The following is a 17602-nucleotide window of genomic DNA, read 5'->3' as shown; positions in this document are numbered from 1 at the left end:
GAATTTTAGATTTTCGAACTTTAGATTTTTGAATGTTACATTTTTAGAAATTTCCAATTTTTTAATGTTACATTTTTAGAAATTTCCAATTTTTTAATTTTCTAATTTTCTATTTTTCTAATTTTCGAATTTCTAATTTTTCCTTTCAAATTCGAAAATTCGAAATTCGAAAATTTCAAAATTCGAAATTCGAAAATTTCAAAATTCGAAATTCGAAAATTTCAAAATTCGAAAATTTCAAAATTCGAAATTCGAAAATTTCAAAATTCGAAATTCGAAAATTTCAAAATTCGAAAAATCGAAAATTTCAAAATTCGAAAGTTAAAAATTAGAAAATTTGAAATTCGAAAATGAAAAATTAGAAAATGAAAAATTCGAAAATTCGAAAATGAAAAATTAGAAAATTCAAAAATTAAACATTTCGAAATTCGAAAAATTTAAAATTCGAACATTCGAAAATTCTAAAATGAAAAATTATAAAATTGAAAAATTATAAAATTCTAAAATAAAAAATCGAAAAAAAAAAAATTCGAAATTTGAAAATTCGAAAAATGAAAAATCCGAAATTCTAAAATAAAAAATGAAAAATTCAGAATTTCTAAAATTCTAAAATTTGAAAATTAAAAAAACGAAAAATGTTCGTATTTCCGAATTTCCTTAAATCCGAATTTTCGAAATTTCGGAAACGAAAAAATTCGGAAATTTGAAATTTCGGAAGTCCGAAAATTCGGAAATTGAAAAATTCGGAAATACGAATATTTCGGAAATACGAAAATTAGAATTTTCGGATATTCGGAACTTAGAAATTTTCGAAAGTCCGAAAATTCGGAAATAAAAAAATTGTTAATACGAAAATTCGGAATTAACGAATTTCCGAATTTTCGTTAAAAAAAAATTAGAAAATAAACAAATTGTCTAGTGTAGATCTATTTGTGTATTCCGTGCGAGAAAGATAGGCCAGCATCTTACAGTTTTTCCCACTATACTCACGCAGCCTAGCTGACAAACAAAGTTGTTGCTTCTGCGTTGTGTCCACCCAATGGAGATCCAGTGCCCTTTGTGCCCCCACCAAGACACCATTGGAGTCCAGAGTGGGGAGTGCAGTATATTAGGCCTTAGCAGTCTCCAGGGAGGACTCCAATGTCAGAAGGGTAGCCTTAGTAGACTTCCTATGTTTGGCGATATTGGAGATATTGGATATCGATATTGGAGATATATGAGTTCTGCACAGTTGTCTTAAAGGCGTCCCATGTGGGGCCAGAGGAGGAGGATCTGGCATTGTCCCCCCAATAGTGAGAGATGTCTTGCCGGATGGGTTCCTGAAATTCAGGGGTGGATATCCAGAGGGGACTGATGTCCTTTATAGTAGTTCTACACACAGGGCAGAATGGTCAGAAATCGTCTGAAGTAAATAAGCGATTGTCTGGATATAGGGGACCAGATCCAGTGTCCCCAGGGCATAGTCCAGCTTGGAATAAGTATGGTACGTCCGGGATTGGCATGAGTAGTCCCTAACTGTGGGATATTTTTGTCGCCATAGGTCGACGCATTCAGAGCTTTAACAAAACGTGTACAAAGCCATGTTTTGAAGCAAGTGTAAACTAGCCCTTAGAGAGTGACTAAGTTAGTTCTTCATGGCCCCAAAGTATGTAGGAACGTAGCCACCATACCTTCCTTGCTCCAAAAATGGACTAGGGACTAGAGACTATGGGATGTGTAGTTTGCATCGAGAAGTGCAAGGCCACAACTAACGTGCACTGGTTGTTCCATATAGAAGGAAAGGTTCGGGAGCTCATGGAGGACATTACAAGGAGGCAGAAGAACACAGTAGGAATTGATTTAATGAAAAATTGATTACAGGGCCATTAATTAGTGGATGTGTATATGTTATTTTTGGGGGAAATTGTTTAGTGTCATTTTAACACCCAACAATTGCACATATGTGTCTATGGTGGTCTGAAGTTATGTGCTCCCAATACACTAACCAAGATGTCGCTGACAGCATTTGATCACAGCTTCCCATCCAGAACCAGCCAGATGGGCTCATGATCACGTGACCAATGTGAGAGCCAATCACAGTAGTTGAGTGATCGGGAAGCCACTCTGCCACCTGTATAAAAGGGCCATGGGGAGGCAGCGTGAAGGGGTTAAACAAAGGCTTGTTTCTAGCCTGATCATTCTGGTGGACAACATAGTATACTCCTTCCAAAAGGACAGTGGTGGTAGGGTAAGAGGACCTGGCCTGCAAACTAAAATATTCTCCTATTTGATATTAAAAATCCCTGTGTGCATTTAGTGAGAGTTTAAGCAGGGGCTCCTGAAAAATGTATGTGTAGCGCCTGGTTACTTCTAGGTACCGGCGCTAAGTTCAATTTAGAGGGGGTCAGAGAGTTAATTGGCTCTGGCTCAGCTGATTTGTTAAAATTTGGGTCTCTGTCTCAGCTTGGCTGACTGTGGGCTCATTCTGTCTTTTCTGGGGTGCTGTTTCCACCCCGAGATGACAGGTGACAGCAGTGGAGTCAAGGTTTGGGTGCTTTTCCCCAGCAGCCTATCAGGAGGGGTTTTCTTTGCTGTGCATGCTGGGGGAGGGTATTTATGAGACAGACGCCATTGGTCTGGGTTCTTCTTCGAGTGCGGCACCCACCTTCAGGGTGACTGCATCACGGCGCCCCGGCAAAATGGCCTTCCAGGCCGGGGTGCGCGTGCCACGCGGTGTTCCTGGTTCCGGGACCACTTTGGTCCGGAACATTTAAAGCTGTGGCTGGGCCCCAGTAATCGACTGGGTCCCCAATCCTGAGAAGATCCCAAGCGTGTTCCCAGTGAGAGGAAGCTGTTCGGTGTGGAGTCCATCTGAGGAGAGCCAAGAGAGGCTGGCGATCCAATAGGGTCTCTACAATCCACCGGGGATCAAGGTAACCGGGTACATTGAGGTTGGTCACCTGTCAGTCGGTAACCTGCAAACTACCTGAAGGAGATCCAGACCAGAGTCTTTTGAGGAGGGTTATCGCTGCTATTTCAATCCTAAGGAGGGTCTGTGGCAGAGATTTTTCCTCTAAGTTCCAAATGATACTCTGGCTGCCAGGTCAGTGAGAGAGGCCTGTCCAGGTACGCTATACCCACTCCAGCTGGAGTGGCAAAGAAGACTAAGTGTCATTGGAAGCAGGACTGTTTTCCTACTATTATGCCTGAATCTGCTATTTCTCCTTCTGCTTCATCTCTACTCTTCACCACAAGTTTTATTGTTTTTGCCCGGCTGGGTAATAAAGAGCACAGAAAAAGACACCTGTCGTGGAACTTCCATTACTGCTATATGCAACATACACCCCTAGACGGCAGAGGAGCCATGAGGTAACATGCCACCCAAAACAAACCAGCAGCTCCTTCGGGGGTAGTGCTACATATGCAAATGCCTTACTCCACTTGTGGAAAAGAACTTTAAAGTGGTCCTAGAGTAATAGAGATACAAAGGATACCATTGCAAATCCCTTATCACAAATGTTATCTGTCAGACTTTTATTCTTATTCAGTAGCTCTAATACTTACTCACTCACTTCCCTGGTACAATAATTAAAGCCGTCTAACTACAAAAGGCATGTGTATTCTTACCTAAAGAAGAATTCCAGGCATGGTATATTTTTACATAGTTACATTGGTCCAGCTCAGAGCACGAGGACTGTTATGCCATGCAGTCGACTTAAAAAAAGTACAGATGCGTTGGTCATTACTCTGAGTTGTGTGATAGCGCCCTCATGTGGTTACATCCATTTACACCGTAATAAATCTAGTTCTGAGAAATAAATCTGTTGAAATATCCATGGCACTCATCCTGAGGCTCACCATATACCACCGGGGCTCATATGGGGCACAGTGTTTGTGGGACTTTCACAGGGGGTTTCATCGGGTCCTTTATATAATGTATGAACTTGGTGGTGAGATGCCCTTCAGCAAAATTTTGCTGTGCTGCTAGGCTCATGCACAATATATGTATGTATGATATGATATTATTTTTTACACTTTGATACAGCCCATACTGTATATGGTAGTAGACCATCTGGTATAGATAGCATGTCAATTGAGAAGCGGTCATCTCCTTTTACTGGGGGTAACAACACAATCTATGATATGAACCCAAGATGAATTGACTCTAGAGTTAGGCTTATACACAATTATTAGCTATGTTGGTGTTATTGTTTTTTCTGATTCTGATATCTCACAAGTGATCCCCAAATCTACTCCTAAGCCTCCTCATGGTATGTCCCACACATTGTAATGCAGGTCAATATAAATATTACAAAGCTTGTAGTATAACAATTGACTAATTGGAGACCACTGTATTTTTGCCCTAATTTCTATCACAGGGTGGGTATCTGGGGGCTCTGTGACAGTTTAGCCTACAGATAACTTGAATGTCAATAGACTTTCAAAGAAAAGCTGCAAAAAAAATTAAAATTGTAAAAGCATTACGCTCTGAAGAGTGGCCCAAGGCAGATCAGGTCATGAGGAGGCAATATGTCACATCGCTGCCTTTTTTAAAGCCTGCAGTACCACGCCACAGTACCAGCCCCATTTACTTGAATGGGTCTCATTCAGCAGATGGTACGTGACAAGCATGACAGGAGTATAATCCTTACCCTATTGCCAAGCAAAGCATCATGGCAGTGGCAAGCTTACAACCATATCCAGGTGCCTTTACAATTTAAGTGTAAACTAACAACCAAGCAGTATCACCAACTGGAACATCCCAAAGTAGTGCCACAATCGGGTGGGCAAGTACAAGGAATGTAAAATCAGACTAACTGTCTTAATCCCCTTTCACACTTATACTACTTGTACCACGATTTTGGACGGCAAAATCATATGACAAGTCATTCTTCATGATTTTCAATGACTATCATTCATACTGGCACGACTTTAAGTCGTGCCAACTTCAAAGTAGTTCCTGCATTACTTTTTTTCTGAAGTCGGATCAAAGTCGGATTCCGTATTAACAGATCCGACTTTGGCATGCGACTTGTACACGACTTGTGCATGGGGAACTTCACGCCAATTTTTTTGGGAAAAAAAACGGCATAGGTCCCCCCTTCATGAGCATACCGGGCCCTTCGATCTGGTTTCGATTTTAAGGGGAACCCCCACACCGGCATGGGGTCCCCCCAAAATCCATACCAGGCCCTTATGCCAGCACCAGCCCGGTCGATCAGGAAAGGGGGTGGGGACGAGCGAGCGCTCCCCCTCCTGAGCCATACCAGGCCGCATGCCCTCAACATAGGGGGGTGGGTGCTTTGGGGCAGGGGGACCCCAAAGCACCTTGCCCCCATATTGATGAGGGCAAGGGCCCCTTCCCAACCCTGGCCTTTGGTTGTTGGGGGCTGCGGTGTAGGGGGCTTATCGGAATCTGGGAGCCCCCTTTAATAAGGGGGCCCACAGATCCCGGCCCCCCACCCAATCACCTGGGGGGTAAAGTGTAAAAAAAATAAACACACTACACAGGTTGTTAAAATCATTTATTAGTCAGCTCCGGGGGTCTTCTTCCGACTTCTCCGCTCTCCGGGGGTCTTCTTCTGACTTCATCCCTCTTCTTTTCTTCCGATGTCGACTCGACGCTCCCTCCCGCAGGGTGTGCGGTGTGCAAAGATATATATAGGCCTCTTATGACGTCACAGTCCCAGCATGCTCCGGGTGGTGACGACATAAGGGGGCGGGGTAATTATGTCGTCACCACCCGGAACATGCTGGGACTGTGACATCATAAGAGACCTATATAAATCATTGCGCACCGTACACCCGGGATTACAGCGGGATGGAGCGTTGAGTCAACATTGGAAGAAAAGAAGAGGGAAGAAGGCAACGAGGAAGACCGGGCTGGCCGCCGCTAGTAAAAACGCTTCAAAGAAGATAGCGGCGGCGCAGCCCGGCAGAAGGAAGAAGGCACCGGAGAGCGGGAGAAGAACCGGGGAGCGCGGAGACGACACCGGAGAGCAGAAAAAGAGAGTGGAGAAGACCCCTGAAGTCAGAAGAAGACTCCCGGAGAGTGGAGAAGTTGGAAGAAGACCCCCAGAGCTGACTAATAAATGATTTTAAAAACCTGTGTAGTGTGTTTGTTCTTTGACACTTTACCCCCCAGGTGAATGGGTAGGGGTACGATGTACCCCCATACTCATTCACATAGGGTGGGGGCCGGGATCTGGGGGCCCCCTTATTAAAGGGGGCTCCCAGATTCTGATAAGCCCCTCGCCCGCAGACCCCGACAACCAACGGTCAGGGTTTTCGGGAAGGGGCCCTTGTCCTCATCAACATGGGGGCAAGGTGGTGAGGGGTGCAGTGCCCCCCTGCCCCAAAGCACCCACCGCCCCATGTTGAGGGCATGCGGCCTGGTATGGCTCGTCCCCACCCCCTTTCCTGACCGGCCGGGCTGGTGCTCGCATAAGGGTCTGGTACGGATTTTAGGGGGGGACCCCGGTATGCTCATAATTGGGGAACCCATGTCGTTTTTTTTTTCAAAAAAATTGGCGTGTAGTTCCCCCTAATTATTGGGGGATCAAAGTCGTGTCCCTGCTCATTGAAGTCGTACTTCAAGTTGTGGGGCAAAGTCGGATCCACAGTCGTATGACTGTCTTGTCAAAATTCGTGGTCAAGTCACACAAGTGTGAAAGGGGCCTTAGGCTGGGTTCACACTGATACGACACGACAGTCATACGACTTTCATCCTACTTTGCTCTGGGACATCAGTCCTACATCCATCTGACTTGAATGAACAGGATACTACTTTGATCCAAATTTGTAATAGTCTGACTTGTCTTTTGACCAATCAAAACAATCCCAGTGTGAGATAAATTCCTTTTACTGCTCTGCTGTTATTACCATGTCAGATGTCAAAATTCAGATAGTTAGGACAAGGATCCTACTTTGTTTTGACTTTAATGATATTCAATGGGATGAAGTAGGATCAAAGTCGGACCAAAGTTGTGCAGGGAGCATTTTCAAAGTCGGACAGACTTGTGTCGGACCAGTTAAGACAGCTCTCATAGGGAAACATTGATTTTCCACATCATGCGACATGAGCTCCCAATGTTGGATCGTTTGTCGTTGTCATGTACCAGGTGTGACCAGAACTGTGTGACTAGCAACAGAGGAACACCAAACACATATAAGTGAAAATATAATGATTTATTTAGGTAAGTGAATAATATAAATACAACCACCTCCAATATGACACAGTGCAACAAACCAACTACCAGACAGAGACCCACAAATTACAACAGACAGATATGTACAATAAGTGGGAAATGCCAGAATCATAAACAATAGCCAGGCCAGGGTCATACACAGCAGATCAGCAGATGGACAAAGGGCCCTTTCACACGGGGCGAGTAAGTAATGATCCGCTCCGTGTGTCCGCAAAAGCTCAGCGGGGATCCTCCGTAAAATCCCTGCTGAGCCGTCGGCTGACAGGGCGGTCCCCGCACACTGTGCGAGACCGCCCTGTCTTTCCTACGCTCTCCCCTATGGGGGATCGGATGAACACGGACCGTATGTCCATGTTAATCCGATCCGATCCGCCAGACGGAAGAAAAATAGGATTTTCTTCCGTCCGAAAAATCGGATCTTTGCGGAGGCGGACGATTACGGGTGTCCGCGGATGGTAATCCGCTGACACCCGCAATCACATAGGGACCCATGTATGTCCCGTTTTCATCCGCAACGGATGGATGAAAATACGGACATACGGTCCGCACGTCTGAAAGGGCCCAAAGGGATATTCCAGAAGCATAAACATTAGCCAGGCCAAGGTCAAACACAGGGAGATCAGCAGATGGGGTAAGGAACACATGACAGGGAGAGGATGGATGGTCAGGACAGGGAGACAGGATCAGGAACTCAGGTAGCAGATGACAGGAACAGGTTCAGATAATCAGGCAGCAGGTACAGATCAGGGCACGAGATACCAGGGCAAGGTATGTTTGCACTTGCCGGGTATTTATAGGAATACCTGTAATTGGCCTCAAGTCACACCTGAGCGCAAAAGGTACTGTCTGCTCCACACTGCCAGGATCCTTCCGCTGGTGGACGCCAGTACTGCGGCTCAAGGATGACATAACACCAGCAGGGAGAAGTTCCCCTGACAGTTCAAAATCAAGCTGGGCAGTAGACAGGGGCACACCAGGCTGGGCAGCAGACAGGAACACACCAGGCTGGGCAGCAGACAGGAACACACCAGGCTGGGCAGCAGACAGGAACACACCAGGCTGGGTAGCAGACAGAGACTTATCAGGCTGGACAGCAGACAGGAACACATCAGGCTGGGAAGCAGGCAGGATTACATCAGGCTGGGAAGCAGGCAGGAATACATCAGGCTGGGCAGCAGGAAGGAATACATCAGGCTGGGCAGCAGGAAGGAATACATCAGGCTGGGCAGCAGGAAGGAACACATCAGGCTGGGCAGCAGGAAGGAACACATCAGGCTGGGCAGCAGGAAGGAACACATCAGGCTGGGCAGCAGGCTCCGGGTCATCGAGCTGGGCAGCAGGCTCCGGGTCATCGAGCTGGGCAGCAGGCTCCGGGTCATCACGCTGGGCAGCAGATAGAGACTCCGCAGGCCAGGAAACGGCACCACAACCTCAGGCCGGGAAACGGGCACCACAACCTCAGGCCAGGAGATGGGCACTGCAACCTCAGGCCGGGACGCTGGCTCTGGCTCTTCAGGCTGGAATGCTAGCACTGGCTCTTCAGGCTGGAACACTGGCACCTCGGGCTGGAACACTGGCACCTCGGGCTGGAAGGCAGGCACCGAGACATCAGGCTGGAAGGCAGGCGCCAAGACAGCAGGCTGGAATGCAGGCCCCGAGACATCAGGCTGGAAGGCAGGCGCCGAGACATCAGGCTGGAAGGCAGGCGCCAAGACATCAGGCTGGAAGGCAGGCGCCGAGACATCAGGCTGGAAGGCAGGCGCCAAGACATCAGGCTGGAAGGCAGGCGCCAAGACATCAGACTGGAAGGCAGGTGCCAAGACATCAGACTGGAAGGTAGGCACCGAGACATCAGACTGGAAGGCAGGCACCGAGACATCAGACTGGAAGGCAGGTACTGAGACATCAGACTGGAAGGCAGGTACTGAGACATCAGACTGGAAGGCTGACAGAGGAACTTCAGGTTGGCAAACTGGCACAGGAACTTCAGGCTGGCAAACTAGCACAGGAACTTCAGGCTGGCAAACTGGCACAGGAACGTCAGGCTGGCAAACTGGCACAGGAACGTCAGGCTGGCACAGGAACGTCAGGCTGGCAAACAGGCATAGGAACTTCAAGCTGGCATACAGGAACTTCAGGCGGAGGCACTGGCCAGATAGCAGGCAGAGGTTTGGCAGAATCAGGCTGGTTATCAGGTTCAGCTGGCATGCAAGCAGACTGGAGCAGGTTGATTGGTGTGGAGGCAGGTTGGGTTACTGGCAGGATCGTTTTAGTTGGAAAGAACTTTCGTTTTTTCTTAGGCTTAGCCACTGAAGCTCTGTAGGTAAGGGGTGCAGCAGACTGGGAAGGAGGATTAGGATATGACAGAGAAGGGGTAACAGTAGCTGGGTAAGGTTCTTGTGGGTTTGTAGGCAGCTGAGACGAGACAGGTGGGTAGAATGCAGGATAGGTACAGGGAGCTGAGACTGGATTTGAGTATTTGGTTGGGAGCAGTGTATACTGGGCTGAAGCGGAGGTTACCATGGGTGATGGCAAAAAAGATCCTTGGATAGGCAGGTGTCTGGTAGCAGAGATGGTTTGTTGGGGGCTGGCTGGGGTTAATTGCAAAATATCAGACCATGCTAAGAGCAGTGGTTGCACAAACTGCGGGTTACATACTGCCTGTCTGACAAGGGATTGTACAGAATCAACACATTCTATTATCCTCTGCTGGGAACAGGCTGTGTAGTGTTCAAAAAAGTAAGGGGAGTCATCTTCCAAAAGCCATACCAGCGATGTGACCTGATTAATACTGAAAGGGAGAGAAAAATCATCATGGCCCTCTGGGATGCAAGGCAATGCCAGCTCTGTGCAGATTTGAATTAAAGGCTGAACGTCCCCAAACAGCATACAGCCTTGATCCACCCAGGAGTGAGTAAAACAAATGATTTCTAGCAGCTCATCACTGGTCCACTCTTTCAGTGTCTGGCGGAGATATGCAGTACTCTCTGACACCAGCAGAGCATTATAACGAATCACATGCAAATTCATTGCAGCAAAGCAACCTGATCCAAGATGGTTCCTCTGTGCAGCCACTTCTGGTCAGGGATGGCCCTGGTATACTGTCATGTACCAGGTGTGACCAGAACTGTGTGGCTAGCAACAGAGGAACACCAAACACATATAAGTGAAAATATAATGATTTATTTAGGTAAGTGAATAATATAAATATAACCACCTCCAATATGACACAACAAACCAACCACCAGACAGAGACCCACAAATAACAATAATGGGTCAGGACAGGGGGACAGGGGGACAGGGAGACAGGATCAGGAACTCAGGTAGCAGATGACAGGAACAGGTTCAGATAATCAGGCAGCAGGTACAGATCAGGGCACGAGGATGATACCAGGGCAAGGTATGTTTGCACTTGCCGGGTATTTATAGGAATACCTGTAATTGGCCTCAAGTCACACCTGAGCGCAAAGGTGCTGTCTGCGCCACACTGCCAGGATCCAACCGCTGGTGGACGCCAGTACTGAGGCCCAAGGATGACATAACACCAGCAGGGAGAAGTTCCCCTGACAGTTCAAAACTGCCAGGAGACACCTGCTGGTGGATCTCAGTACTGCAAGCCAAATGATAGATATTACCAGCGGATGGAACCTTTCTGGATAGTTGTACCAGTGTGAACCCAACCTCAAAGAAATATAATAAAAACCAGTCAAACTGCCATCTGTAAATCTTTAAGCTCCAAACTGAGATTGGATGACTGCCAAAATCCACCTTGTTAATTTTAGGGAAAGTGTAAACAAACAAACAGTTTACCTCTTTACACCAAAATTTGGTGTGCCTGGCTGGGCAGGGTGGGGGACCCCAATTTATTTGCGGCTCCTTGGGGGGTGCGCTACACAGGCTTCAAAAGAGAGCTCCCACTGCTGGCATTGTTCCAGGAGGTTGAAGGATCAAATAAGGGCCTTATAGAGTCATAAGCTAACATCTCATGCTTGCTCTGGCAAACCATTGGACAAATATGTCATCAAACACCAAGAATCAGTTTCGAGGAGCAGCACAGTCTACCAGGGTGGTAAGTGTATTTCAGGCTTTCTGCCATCGGGCCTCAATTTCAAAGGTGGCACTCTTGAGGCAGAGAACAGTCCATCACTTTGTTTCTGTTATATATTGATCGTAATGACATGGATAGGGATGGGAGGTTATGGGATGCCTATTTGACTTTAGCAACTTCACTGACAACTTCCTACATACAGTCTCTATATACAGCACATGCTTGCTTTCAGAACCTAGCTGGAACACTGTGAATATTTGACAGTCACTCAGTCAGATTAAAGCAATGACCCATTACAGGCAGGATCCCAAGGCCCCTTAGTTGTGTAGCAGAATTTCAGTGTCCAGCTTGCATCACTCTTGTGGCTACTAATCCCCACTACCTCTTCAGACACTGTCAACCCACCTGGCTAACTTCTCCCCAGTCCTCCAGACTGACACTTACCAGCCTACCTGGCGAACTCTCAGTAGATCTCCCAGACATGCTGACCTGCTCCTGCTGTCCTCTCTCCTTCCTGCCGTGCCTCCTGGAAGGGTCTCCTCCATGTGTTTTGGCAGGATCCTTCCAGCACCTAAGGTCACACCCCCCCTAGACTAGGAGGTACCCTCCCTCAAGGGCCACAGACAGCCTAGTAGCCCTTGTTAGTGCATTTAAATATGCTAACACATTTAACACTCCCCTCCCCCAAGACTAACAATGCTGCTGTCTGCTGTGCCTTCTTTTCCCATTTCTCCAGAGTTGTGTCTCCCTAATACTGTAGGTGTGTTACTGGCCAGATCACCAGATAAAAGCAGAAGGAAAAAGCCAAAGAAAAGAAAACTGATGCAGCCACCACATCTAATTACTGGTAAGGGGCAATATATAACATTTTTGCTTTTGGGTTTATAACCGATTTAAGCTGTCACAGCCAAACCTGCACAGAGCAGTGAACGGCAAAGCTCGATGGCTGCAAATGGGGATGGTACCAGTATCTATATTATCCAGCCTGTCTCTTGTCCACTTTCTTGAAGAAACCAAAGGATCTTAGGATCTCCAGGAGAAAGCAATTGAAGAAGGTGAGATGCTACATCCTGGACTGTTCAAGGATTTTTTCTTATACCTGTAGCGCCCCCCTTACTTTCAGTGCGGGTGCTACACTAAAGTTAGTGGGGAATGGAAGGGTTAGTTTTACTTCCATTCGTGATTTATGGAAATTCAGGCTGCTGCCCACTTCAGAATCGGTCCTGTAGGTCAGTCTGTGCTCTAGGGGTATGTTGTCACCCCTGGGCGGCAGGTGGTGCTAGAGGGGTTCTGACAGACCCACCTTCTCCCAGCAGCCAATCAGAGGAGTTCTTCCCTCATTGGGCATGCTGGGAGGGGGATATATCTGGGGCAGCCGCTTTTGGCAGGTTGTGCTATGCGGGGCCCGAGTTCCAGGTGCAGTACCCACCTTCAGGGTACGCGCATCCATGGGCCCCGCCACCGTGGCCTGCTTCGTTGAGGTTGTGCACCATGCAGAGCCTTATCCTGACATTAAGAGGGGCCCCAGCGACTTGCTGGGTCCCAACCTTCTGTTGAGAGGATCCTAAGCTGGAGGCTGTGCGATGGGGGGATCGGCTCGGGGGAACCTAGAACTAGAGGTTGTCCAGGAGGCCTAGACGAACCATCGGGGATCCGGTCACCACACCATATGACAGGTATGCTCAAGCTGTCAGTGGGTGACACTGATTGAACTAACTGGGAGGATTTGCTAAAATTGATCTCACAAATCCCAAGTTGTCTGGCCTGTGGCAGAGGCCCTGAGTCAGGCCAGTGGCAGAGGTCTGTTTCCTCCCAGTGATCCGCAAGTGAGGCTCCGGCTGCCAGGCCTGAGATAACCGCCTGTCCAGGGGCACTTTACCCACCCTGATTGGGGTGGCAACGAATTGAGCTATATCATTGCTGAGAGCAGGCTTGCTCTCTCTCCATATCCAAGGCCTGATACTAAAGTTTCCTTACGCTCATCAACCCTTTTTCTGTCGTGTGCCATGTTGATGTTGGCCGTGTTGGGTCTTGGAATAAAGCATTGAAAACTGAATTAATGTCTGGACACTTGCTCTTTATTCACACTCACATAAATCACCCCTAGATCAAGTCAAGAAGGTAACTCAGTAAGCCGATCCCAAACTAATCAGCGGCTCCTTCGGGGGTGAGCGCTACATGTGGGGGCTCGTCCGGGATTCGGCTGTTGCCATTGACAACCAGAGAAAGTATAAGTGTGATTTAACTGGCATAACCTCTGTTGTCCTATAAATACAGTACATACATATCCGAAAACTACCTACCTTTTTGTATGAGTCTCTTTACGTGATTTGCAGAAGAGGACAGGAGTGTTTATAAAAAAGATAAGAGTGAGGCTAGGCTGGCCGTATGCTGCATAAGTGTGTACTGAGAGGCAGAGCCTACCAGGGGGCAGTGAAAGGACTGTAGTGATTGGGGAGGAAGGGAATTCATTGCTGCTTTATTGCTTTATGCGCTATTGCTACTTACTATTTTATTATGCTTTGATATTTTATTACAACATTTTGAACAATGGTTCCTATAGGCTTTCTAAAACTTTATGTCAGAGAAACCCTTAAAATAATTTTCAGGTCTTAGGGAACCCCTGCTAAAATAACTTCTTTGGAAGTCAGTGGGAAGGCAAGAACATCCCCTTTTTAGTGGTGGTTTGTATGCCACCACCCTTACAGTCGACTTAAAAAATCATCCGTGTCATACCACTGGCTCTGACAAGTAGGCACCATCAGATGGGAGGTCAGTTAGCCACAGCTCAAAACATCACCTAGCAACCTCTGGAGTAACCCTAGCATTCCACAGGACCCTGGTTAAGAATGACTACTATAGGCTATTGCACTTTTAACAATTATTGTATTATTGATTTCCATTAATTATAGCAAAGTTATCACTAGTGGCTATGAATTTCATTGCAGCATTTTCCACCCCACAATGTTTCACACTATTTTCCATTATACCCACCTGAATGACAATTCCGGCTTCTTTTCCACTCCCTGCAGGTTTGGGGGATTTAAAAATTCCTGCACCATTAAGTACAAATATAATAGCCACTTTCTTTGATGATTGGAAGTATTCAATCATCAAAGAAAGTGGCTATTATATTTGTAAATCCATAGTATTTATTGGAATACCTTCTACGTTCAGCATGTAAAAAGTTTCTTTACTGTCACCATTGCGAGAACATAGGATAAACTCTGAGTTTTATAGCACAATATATATTATTTCAACAGATCTTTGTTTTGCTTTATTTACGTAGTTTTGCAACTTTATTAAATATCAAAGAAAGTTAACAATAACCTTTTACAAAATGATGAGTAAACACGTGTAAACGCACCTGAAAAGCTTCAAAAATGCACCCCAAACTGATCTGAAATGCAAGCCATTTTTTCCATGAACCTAAAAGCATGCTCCATTGAACTAGCTTGTGAGTCTGACCCCAGGTGACAACGCTTTATTATGTTCCTTTACCTGGTGGGGCCAGAGTCATCTGTCAGATTGGTATTTTCATTGAAGAGCCACTTAATGCCTGTAATTGTTTCTCATGTATGAAACTACTATTAGCTGGATTCAGGATGGCGGGCGCATAGTTGCGGCGGCGTAGCGTATGGCATTCACACTACGCCGCGGTAAGTTAGCGAGGCAAGTACATGATTCACAAAGTACTTGCCTGCTAAGTTACGGCGGCGTAGCGTAAATCGGGCGGGCGTAAGGGCGCCTAATTCAAATTCGGCTAAGGGGGCGTGTTTTATGTTAATGGGGGTTGACCTGACGTGATTGACGTATTTTACGAACGGCGCATGCCCCGTCCGTGTACATATCCCAGTGTGCATTGCGGCAAAGTACGCCGCACGGTCCTATTGGTTTCGACGTGGACCTAAATGATGTAAATCCCTATTCACGGACGACTTACGCAAACAACGTAAAATTTTCAAATTTCGACGCGGGAACGACGGCCATACTTAACATTACTAGTCCAGCTATTTGATGGAATAACTATACGCCTGAAAATGCCTTTACGTAAACGGCGTATCTGTACTGCGTAGGCCGGACGTACGTTCGTGAATCGGCGTATCTAGTGATTTACATATTCTACGCCGACCGCAATGGAAGCGCCACCTAGCGGCCAGCCTAACAATTACACTTTAAGATACGACGGTGTAAGACACTTACGCCACTCGTATCTTAGCCTAATTTAAGCGTATCTGGTTACCAGAATACGCTTAAATTTGCGTCGGCGCAGATTCTGACTTAGGCTGGCGTATCTACTGATACGCCGGCCTAAATCTATATGAATCTGCCTATATGTATTCATTATTTAATTCAATTTTGTTCTGTGCAATACTTTTCTAGCCTGCGATGCAGGGGCGGATCAAAGGGGGAGGCAACAGGACAATTGCCTCCCTCGAGAAATTAGCTCATTAGAAATTAGCTAATTTCTAGTTGCGGAATTTGCGGGCACCGCAGAGTCTGAGCGGCTCTGCGTGGGCTGCTGGGTGCCTTGGTGCGTGGGCGGGCGGCTCGGCGGCGAGTGAGAGTCAGAGAGTGGGTGGTCAACTGGTCGGCTCTATGGGTGAGCCGGCGGCTGGCCAATTAACAAGCCGGCGGCTGGGGGAGCAGAGAGATGACATCATCTATCACCACCCTGCGCCCACCCTGCATTCCTGCAGTATCTTCCGCCCTCACTGTGCAGGCAGCAGAGAGATTATATCATCTCTCTGCTGCCTGCCTGCCTGACTCTGACAAGCAAAACACCACCTTAGCACTTGACAATCCGCAAGGTGTGGCAGGTGAGGTGGCAAGTCACAATCTGCAACGTGTGGCATGGGATGTGGCAAGGGAAAATCTGCAACGTGTGGCAAGTGACAATCCGCAACATGTGGCAGGCGCCGCGGCAAGTGACAATCCGCAACGTGTGGCAGGTGAAGTGGCAAATGACAAGCTGCATCTGGTGGTAGGTGGCATGGCAAGTGACACACTCAGGGCTCCCACTTATTCAGCATTATGGTGAGTTGAACCATTTCATTTTATATTACAATGTAATAATATAAATAATGCGCTTCAATCAGCCCAATACCATAACAACCATGGTGCCGTGATCATTGAAGCACTAACACCAGTCATTTTCCTGATAAATTGCCCCCAAAAAAAAAAATTATTTTCTGGTAGTGCCCCTCCTGAGACTAGACTCTGGATCCACCCCTGCTGCGATGTCTAAATTGTATATACTACAGTTACTCTATATGACCTAAAGTTTCTCTATATAAATCCTTATTAATCAGTTCTGAACAGGCCAAAGAATAAAAAGGATGAACCTTGTAGAACATTGCCTACAGGGCCAGATTAAGAACATCATGGGCCTGGTGCTGAGGATTTTGGTGGGGCCTTTTAGGCTGCATTCACACCTCCGCGACAAGTAACGACGCGTACGCGGCGTATTTTGCCGCGAATAGTGTAACTTTTTTTTTACAAATCCTTCCTATTGCTTTGTATGGCCGAACGCCAATGCCGCCTGAAAAAAAGGGTCCGGGACTTTTTTTCATGCCGCAGGTGTACGGCGTCTATGAGATGTGAACCATCTCATAGACAGCAATGGGAATTCTCCCCTCCAGCGGCACGAGTGGCCGGCGTCGGGCGTTTTGTCGCGGAGGATGGGGTTTAATAAATAATAAATAAATGCGTGGGAATGACATGAACGCAGCCCAGCCAAGGCAAGTGACCAAAGGCACAGAACCCAGAAGGAAGACCGGGTGAAGGTGGAAGTGTCCAGGCCCCGTCTGATTCATCGCAGCACTGGAGGGCTCAGTCTGAAAATTGAAGTGTACACTAATGTGCTAATATGCTGTGCATACTTGTACGTTGTGGCATAACCTACCCCAGGGCCTCTAAAAAGTAGTAATGTCAGGAAAGTTTTCTACCGCTTTATTATCACAGGATCCCAGGAGCCTCTCATGGGGCCCCCTACTGACCCGGTGGACGGTGGCCCTTGGGCAGTGCCTAAGTGCACAGTTGCCAACATTTAAAAAATATTTTCAGGGCCACTTTTTTATATAAGTGCTATATTTAGAGTAGCTGAGGTCCCCGATGTTCCTCTATACATCATAGTAGTAATCACAAAATTAAATGAGTACTAATAATGGGGCAGAACAAATATGAGAACTGAGATTTCCTTTAGTTGAACTAACAAAAGTGTGTCCATTCTAGAGCTGGTAACATTGAGGATATTCAGTATAATTTTAAAGAACTGTTTTTGTAGGTAAGCGACATAGGGGAGGAGTATGGACGGTATATAAGTGGGAAGTATGTGCAGGTGAGGGAGAGGAATGTGGAGGGTCTA

Source organism: Rana temporaria, chromosome 1, assembly GCF_905171775.1.
Source record: "Rana temporaria chromosome 1, aRanTem1.1, whole genome shotgun sequence".
Lineage (NCBI taxonomy): Eukaryota > Metazoa > Chordata > Amphibia > Anura > Ranidae > Rana > Rana temporaria.
The sequence above is the reverse complement of the archived record's forward strand: the minus strand, read 5'-3'. Positions refer to the sequence as shown.